The 8,467-nt window shown below is 41.8% G+C and overlaps 1 pseudogene; it reads left to right on the plus strand.

Annotated features, from left to right (window-relative positions):
- The first annotated feature begins 482 nt into the window (after positions 1–482).
- LOC104877260 lies at positions 483–4,252 on the plus strand (annotated as a pseudogene).
- Positions 4,253–8,467: the final 4,215 nt, after the last annotated feature.

The raw sequence follows: 8,467 nt of genomic DNA on the forward strand, positions 1-8,467 counted from the left end.
CCCTTGCCTCCTGACTGCTATAAGGTGAACAGTTCTGCCTTACATGCACTCCCACCAATGATTATTGCCTTTCTACAGAGCAAAAGGAAACAGGGCCCAATGACCTGGGACTAAAACCTCTGAAATTGAGTCAAAATAGACTTTTCGTTTTTATGAGTTTATTATGTCAGATATTTTGTTGCAATGGTGGAAAGTTGACTTTCACAACTAGAAAACTATAATTCAGGTACTAGGGCATTTTTTTCCCCAGTAGGACAGTGTGGTAAGTATTGGTTCCATAAATTTACCCTTAGTTTTCTAAAACTCCCCATTCAAAATGGATTCTACGAACATCATTCTCAAATATGACATTCAAAGTCAAAGACTTGGAATAGAGAAACCTAAGAGGTCTTCCAATCCCTGCTTGGCCAAGTACAGCAGACGTTAGCATCTCTGTGCAGCGCTGCCCCACCTCCATACCCCGGGCTTCTCCCCAGTGTAAAATGGCAACTCTCAAGCAAAAACTCATTGCACCAGGAAGAGGAAGGGGTGCCAAACAACAAGATCATAGTAGTGGGGGTTGGACAAGTTGGTATGGCGTGTACCATCAGCATTCTGGGAAAGTCTGGCTTATGAACTTGCTCTTGTGGATGTGTAGGAAGATAAACTCAAAGGGGAAATGATGGATCTGCAGAATGGAAGCTTGTTTCTTCAGAAATTTAAGATTGTGGCAGATAAAGATCACTCTGTGACTGCCAATTCAAAGTGTGTGGTGGTCCCCACTGGAGTCCGTCAGCAAAGAGAGAGCTGGCTTAATCTGTTGCAGAGAAACGTAAATGTTTTCAAGTTCATTATTCCTCAGACTGTCAACTGCAGTCCTGATTGCATCATCATTGTGGTTTCCAACCCAGTGGACATTCTTACATAGTTACCTGGAAACTAAATGAATTGTCCAAGCACGATGTTATTGGAAGATGATGCAACCTGGATTCTGCTAGATTTCACTATCTTATGGCTGAAAAATTTGGCATTCACCCCAGCAGTTGCCATCGATGGATTCTGGGAGAACATGGAGATCCAAGTGTGGCTTTGTGGAGCAGCGTGAATGCAGTGTTTCCCTCCAGGAACTGAATTCAGCAATGGGCAGACAGCGATAGTGAAAACTGGAAGGAAGTACATAAGATAGTGGTGGAAAGTGCCTATGAAGTCATCAAGCTAAAAGGATACACCAACTGGGCCATTGGCTTAAGCATGGCTGACCTCCTTGAGTCCATCTTGAAAAATCTATCCAGGATTCATCCAATGTCAACCATGACACTGGTGAAGGGCATGTATGGCATTGAGAATGAAGTCTTCCTGAACCTCCTTTGTATCCTGACTGCTCGGGATTCACCAGCATTATCAACCAGCAGCTGAAAGATGAAGAGGTTGCCCAGTTCAAGATGTTGTTTTCATCCATGAGCCCAGTGCGGAACAGGGTTCAGGGGGCTTGGACTGGGAGGGCAAGGCAGCGGAATCACCACGCAGACTCTGGAGAGATTTCTTAAATGCTTCCACTTTATTCAGCAAACGCACAGGCTTATATGGGGTAAGGGGGGGGGGTGTGGAACCAAGGTGGAGTCGGAATATTTGGCACATCGTTATTGGCCACATGTTAGTTTTGGGATTATACGCTTTAAAGGTTGAGGCAAATGGAGTCAGGACTTGAGGTTTTTGAGAGGAACAGTTTATCTGTCTAAGGTCAGATCTCTACACACCCGAGGGGGCGGATTATTCCAGCCCTATTAGGCCTCGGAGTTTTCTCACGAGGGATGGGTGCAGCGCTCCTGACTCAGCCAGGCATTAACCTGATCCTCAGTTCTCCCTTTTGTCTTTGACTCCAGAGCCTCAGCCAAAAGGAACACATTTTTATGATTTTGTTACTGGCACATCTGATCTTAAAAATAAAGAACAATAACAATATGCCAAACAAGGATCCCAATATCAATCCATGCATCCAACTGCTCAAATTATTCCATCCAGCCTGAATTTTTGAGAAAATGGTACCCCACACATTATTTAAAGTTGTAACATCTAAGGCCTGGGTATTAATTCCTCCCAAACCAAGTTTAATTGTATTTGTAAATTGAGTACAACTGCGCAGATATCTTGAAATAGCAGGGTGGTCTTTTTGAAGGCTCGGGTAATGTTTATTGTTAGCTGGTTGACCGTTGCTGCTGTTGCCACTTGATTTTGTGAGGTGACTGTTGCCATTGTTGTGGTGGAAATAGCTGTCACCATGGAAGCAATGACAGCAATAGGGGCAGAAATTTCAAAATCTTTTTTACTGTGGGGATGATGCATAAGATTAAAGAGAGGATCTGAATTTTGTCAGTCCACACGGAGATCAACGGGGACCCAAAGGGCAAGGGGTGTTCTAGCAAAATATAAACTCCAAGTTTCTGTATGATTAAACAAAGAAGAATCAATATAAGGGGTAAAACGAACATGAAAGGGGAAGGCAGAACAAGTCAGAGATACGGGGTTAGGTACTCGAGGGTTTGTCCAGGACGAAGTAGAGATGGAATGCTCTGTGGCAAGAAGGCTGCTCCTGGGTGCACAGCCCCCCCACCCCAGCACCAGCAGCCACAGGCAGTGGGGGGAGAGCCAGGCCCTGTGGCCCCACGCGGGGTGGGGGGGACCGCAGCTCCCACCTGTCGGCCTTGTCCCTGCGCTTGCAACCCTCTTCTCAGTGCAGGGGCCTAACGCAGCCCAGGGAGTGGGGCCGCGAGCAGCTGGGGCAATGGGATCCACGGTGGGAGGCAGGGACAGCGGAGGCCGGGGAAGACAAAAGGACCTCTGCCACCCGAAGCTGTCAGACTGGGCCGCTCACCAGGGTTCCCTCCCAGCTCCGGGAAGCAGGCCCCGGTGCCCCGAAGCTGCAGGTCTTTGACTGTGAAACTTTTCCGGAGATCTCAGCTGTGTCCGACCGGCTTTGGAGGAGAAGGCTGGGCAGCCGGAGGCCCAGGACCCCGAAGCCATGCTAAGGCCCATCAAAGGATTGTTTCTCCTTGTCTCGAGCCGGATTGCCTTGCGCAACTCGGTCTGCGACTACAGGAGCCTGAACTAGCGACGCGCGAGCAAAGAGGCACACACTTGACACAAGGAGTTTTCTTTAGTTCCTCATCTCCGGATCTCTACCCTGCTCTCCGCGACCGGAAGGGGTGGCAACATATATACCATAACGCAACCAATCAGCATACAGAGAACAGATTATTACCTTATAAGGATACATCAAACACCCACGGGAACATATCATGTGATCTACAGGAAAACTAAACCTAATACAAAATGGCTTCATAGGCTATATCATAAAATGGCAGAGGGGAGGATCTATGGTTCTCCACACTCCTCATCTGACAAGTAAGGTGGCGGCACGCAGGGTGGAGGCTGCCATCTTGGACCGGAAAGGTAGGCTCTTCTGGTAGCCAGACATTATTCCAGTGATGAGGGGGCTTTAGCTGAGGCACATCATTGATAGGAAGTGAGAGACCAGCGGGCGGGGCTGACGCCTTTGGGGAAGGAAGAAAGCGGAAGGGACAGCCGTCTGCACCATCTTTTTAAAGAGGCTTTTGTCCGCCATCTTTAGAGCGCTCAGGGAGCCCTACGCTCGCCTGAGTTTGGGCAGGAAAAGCCTCCAACGCTTTTGCAGCGTGAGGACCCTTTACTAAGGAGGCCTGTACCGGCTGTTCTTGGCTCATGACATTAATCATAACAGGGATCCTTACCTGAAACTTCATTCTTTGCCCAGTATACACGAGTTCCCTGTTCAGGCACCAATTGTTTTCGTCAGTGAGACCGCTCGCGAAACAGTGTTTAGGGGCCTGAACTGGAAGGACAAGGCGGCGGAATCTCCATGCAGACTCTGGAGAGATTTCTTAAACGCTTCCGCTTTATTCAGGGAACGCACAGGCTTATATGGGGTAAGCGGGGTGGAGCCAGGGTGGAGCCGGGATATTTGGCACATCGTTATTGGCCACATGTTAGTTTTGGGATTTTATGCTTTAGGGGTTGAAGCAAATGGAGTCAGGTTTTTGAGAGGAACAGTTTTATCTGTCTGAGGTCAGATCTCTACACACCTGAGGGGGCGGATTATTCCAGCAAGCCTTGGAGTTTTCTCATGAGAGATGGGTGCAGCGCTCCCGACTCAGCCAGACATTAACATAATCCTCATCAAAAAAAAAAAAGTGCGGATATCCTGTGGGACATCCAGAAGGACCTGAAAGACTTGTGACTGCTGTGTTCTAGGTGTAGAAGTTGAAAAACTACCCTGTGACTAATCCTGAGTCTGTAGCCTTCATCCACATGTGGAACGGGTCACAGTTTGCTTCTTCCTTAATATCTGATAGGAGCTCACAGAATCAAAGCCCGGCCTTGGTTTAATACTTGCAACATGAGCTCTTGAACAAATACAATTAACTATTATAGTGTGAAAAAAGTCAAGGACTTGTTTATGTAGCCATTATTTTTAGTTATGTTCTGTTTCATACATTGAATGTGTCTCTCAAAGTTCACATGTTGAATATTTGATATCTTACATGATATTGTTAAAAAGTGGGACTTTAATGTAAGGTATTTGAGTATTAGAAGCATTGCCCACATAAAATGAATTAAAGTTGGAGTGGGTTGCAGGAGTGAGTTTGCTTCCTCTTTATCTCACTATCTTTTTGCTCTTCTCTTCTGACATGGTATCATGACACAGCAAGAAAGTCCTTGCCCGATGCTAGCTCCTCCATCTTGGACTTTCCACCATCCTAAACTGTGAGAAAATAAATTTCTGTTCTATCTAAACTACCCGGAGCTAGGTATTTCGTTATAACAGCATTAAATAGATAAAAGCATCATTCTAAAAAGAGGACATTCAATACTCCATACCAAAAATAAATAATAAATAAATAAAAAGAGGATAGATTATTATTGAACTATGTTGCCATAAAATAAATGTGCTCAATAAGAATTTTGAAGTTCTGGAGAGCTCAGGTAAAGGAAAATTATGTTTTATTTTTGCTTATAAAATTATACTGTGTAAATTTTTGTGATTTCCAGATATTTTAAGAAAAAAAGAGAGTTTCCTTACGTTCAAAAATGTTTTAAAAAACCAGCAATATCCCCAGGAAAAGTCACAAGAGAAATCATGATCATTCTTTATTGGTTCATTCAGTCTCTCATAATTAATTCATGTTTTGCTTGAATTTTTGTTAGTGGTTTTATGAACATATCAGCATCTCTATTTGTTCTGAAAATCTGCACTCAGTTCAGTGGTGTGATCTTAAAGTTGCTCAAGTGATGTCATCAGAAGCCTGTACCCAGGAGTATCTGTCATAATTATTGCCATGAATTTCTTTCATTGAAGGCAAAATATTTTGTTCTATACCTGATTGCAAGAGCTTTCAGGAAATCCTTAACTGTAGACATTTTAAGCATTTGCTCCTCACAAAGAGTTACTGTCCCACTCTGATGCTTTAGCCAAGCTTTAGCCCACATGGTTGAAAGTGTTGAATCTTCCCTGGTCTTTTATAGAGTGGCGTTGTATGCTCTCCAAGGAAGCTGGAAAAACAGCCCACCTCAAAATAAGTAAATAAATAAAATCCTAATTTAAAAAAATCCATGTCAACCTTTTGATTACACTTAGATTAGTAGCATAGTCATGTATTCTGAGACTTCTGGATTTAGAGCTGTGTGATTTAGAAATGTGTGCAGCAATCATTTGACAAAGACTTTGGCATGTACTGTCTCCTTATGAAACATAGTTGACTTTAGCCCAATTAACCTCTAGGAAGAAGGCTCCTAAAATAGCTCTTATTGGGAGCCCTGAATATCAGCCTCCAAATGGGCCAATTTCTAATTATTTACAAGGTTGCCTAGAAGAGGGAGTGACCATTTGTTTTCTTGGTGAGGAGGCATGCCCCTCCCCCAGTGGCCATCTGGCTTGTTGCATGACTACAGAGTAACTGTGGGTGGGAGAGTTTATGGTCAGTGTAAGTTTTAATTTTTGTTGTAAATCTTATTTCTGTTATTTACTTTTTTTCAAGAGATTCTTTGGGCTACCTGCAATATTTTTGTCCTTTTTTCATTTTGATCTTTTTGTGCTATAGTAGGCATTTGTTTAGGGTGAAGTTTGTCTAGAAAGCTTTTTAAATATGAAAACTTTTCCAAATCAAATGATCTGTCAGCTAGCCATTGATGATTTAGTCTCTCTAAAAGGTGTATCTGTTTTGAAATGTGACTTAAAATGTGATGTTTTGAGCTTTTGTCTCTTGACATGAAAGGGTCCGTGGACATCCCCAAAAGGGTAAAGGAGACACAACTCCTAAGATTCAAATTCACACCTAAAGACAGCTAAAGAGGGAAAGAGTAGTAGTATATGAACCCTCTGCAATCTGGCAATGGTTGATAGGATTCTAGCTACAGATGAGGTGATCATGATACCTAGACTTCTGTCTGGCTAATTACAAATCCTTAGCACTTACAATCCAGTGTTTGCCTACCCTGAGCACAGACCCCACAATCTATGCCCCCTGGTGGGCAGAATAACTGAGAGAAAACTATCTCACTAAAACCAAGCCAAGATTTCAAAAGATAAGACCAACAAGACTTAATGTTTATCCAGGAGAGGAAAGATCTATCATGAGACTCAAACCAAGAGTCACAAGACCCAAAGAATTATTTCTTATGACTCTTTGCTCCTGGTAATCTTGAAAAGTAAAGACAGAAAGTCTATTATTACTGCCTAAACTCAACTGAACACCAGGATGTCTGCTGAGATTGCAGGTCAGAGGTGTGCAGATCTGAGATCCAGCCTCCAAAGCGATTGGCAGGGGTGGTAGGGTACCTCCTACCCATCTCATCCTCATTACCAAAAAGATGAAAAATAATTGTTCTGCCCAATTATGTTCTTGGCTTCATTAAATTGGCAATAGAAACAAAATGCAAGTTTATTTATATTTCTGTGGGAGCACACAGAAGAGGTGGCTCACTAAATGGCTAGTTAGGGTCTTAAATATCTAACTTCAAATGTGAAATAGGGGCAAGAGTAGCCTCCTATGGGAAAAATACAAGAGCTTCTTTAGAAAAAAATACATGGATTCTTAGGGGAGTCAATAGGAAATAGGGAAGTTTGTAATTATATCTGTTTATTCTGAGGTTTTTGGTCTTTTTCCATTTTTCCCCATGGCCATAAAACTCACCAGAGATGATAGTTGAATTCTGGGAGTTTTTGCTTTTAGACAGATAAAGAAAATTCAGAAAAAGACTCATCATCATGGTCCATTCTGGACACCTCCACTATAATCTCCTTACGGCAGGTATCCTGCTTAACTTCTGATTTACCCTGTGCATGATGTAAGACATCATTCCTGAAAGTTTCATAAGTAATGCCTGTGTATTATTGAATGTAGCTCATACATGTATTTTATAAACCATGGTAATTTAGCTATTTAGTTTCTGTAGCTGTATTTATTTTTAAACCATTATTGCTCTGGGAAATACATAGAAAAAAATCAGAAATTGTAGCTCACACTTCAGTATCTCACAAATTTATGTGATTTTGAGTCTCTGAAACTATTTTCTTTAGGCAAAATTAGGATATTAGCCTTCTTATAGGATTGATGTGAATGAGCTTAAGAAGATGGAAGAGGTTGGCAGACTTCTTGGTGCACAGTAGATGTCTGGTAAAGTTCAGTGGACACTGAATCTAGTGAACTCATGGTAACAGTGAAATACTCTATTTATATTTCCACCTTTTCCATCTAACTTTTCTAATTTTAGAATAATTTAATCATAGCAGAGATGCAATAGCTTATTCTTCTTTTCACTGAACTTCATCTGATATTTCTTTACACTACATTAACACCATGTTGTCCCTTTAAGGTCACTATGCCATGTTGTCACTAAAAATCAACCAAGTGGAATCACACGGTCATTTGCAAGTGCTAGATATTTGTTTGGCAAAGTGGAAGCTTATACTTTTAGATCATAAATTTATGGCTAAGTTAATCTTCCTTTTTTAATTAAGAGGAGTCAACCAAGCATAAATGTTGATTAAACAGATGATGGTACTGAATACAGCATATAGATAATATATGTTACACCAATTACTTAGCCTGTATGAGGACTAAAGAAGGAATCAAGGTGATTATCTGAAACAGATAGACATAAAAATCTATCAGAGCATTGTTTTACCTTCAATAACCACCTCCGTGAGCTTTTACATAAATGATCTGTTCAATTATTTCAATGCTATACTTATCCTAAAATTTCAAAATAGTTATTTTCCCTTTCACTCTTATATATACCTGAATATTGAGAAGATACACTGAAGAGTCAGCTCTTTTGAAGAGATACTGAGAATAATGTCAAAATACAAAAATTAAATTTCTTGTTATTTCCATTATTTTGGGTGGAAATTTTCCCCTTTGCTCTTTTTCATTAGTTTTCATTTACTCTTGAT

This window comes from Fukomys damarensis, unplaced genomic scaffold (assembly GCF_012274545.1).
Source record: "Fukomys damarensis isolate Sample0158 unplaced genomic scaffold, DMR_v1.0_HiC HiC_scaffold_24, whole genome shotgun sequence".
Taxonomy (NCBI): Eukaryota; Metazoa; Chordata; class Mammalia; order Rodentia; family Bathyergidae; genus Fukomys; species Fukomys damarensis.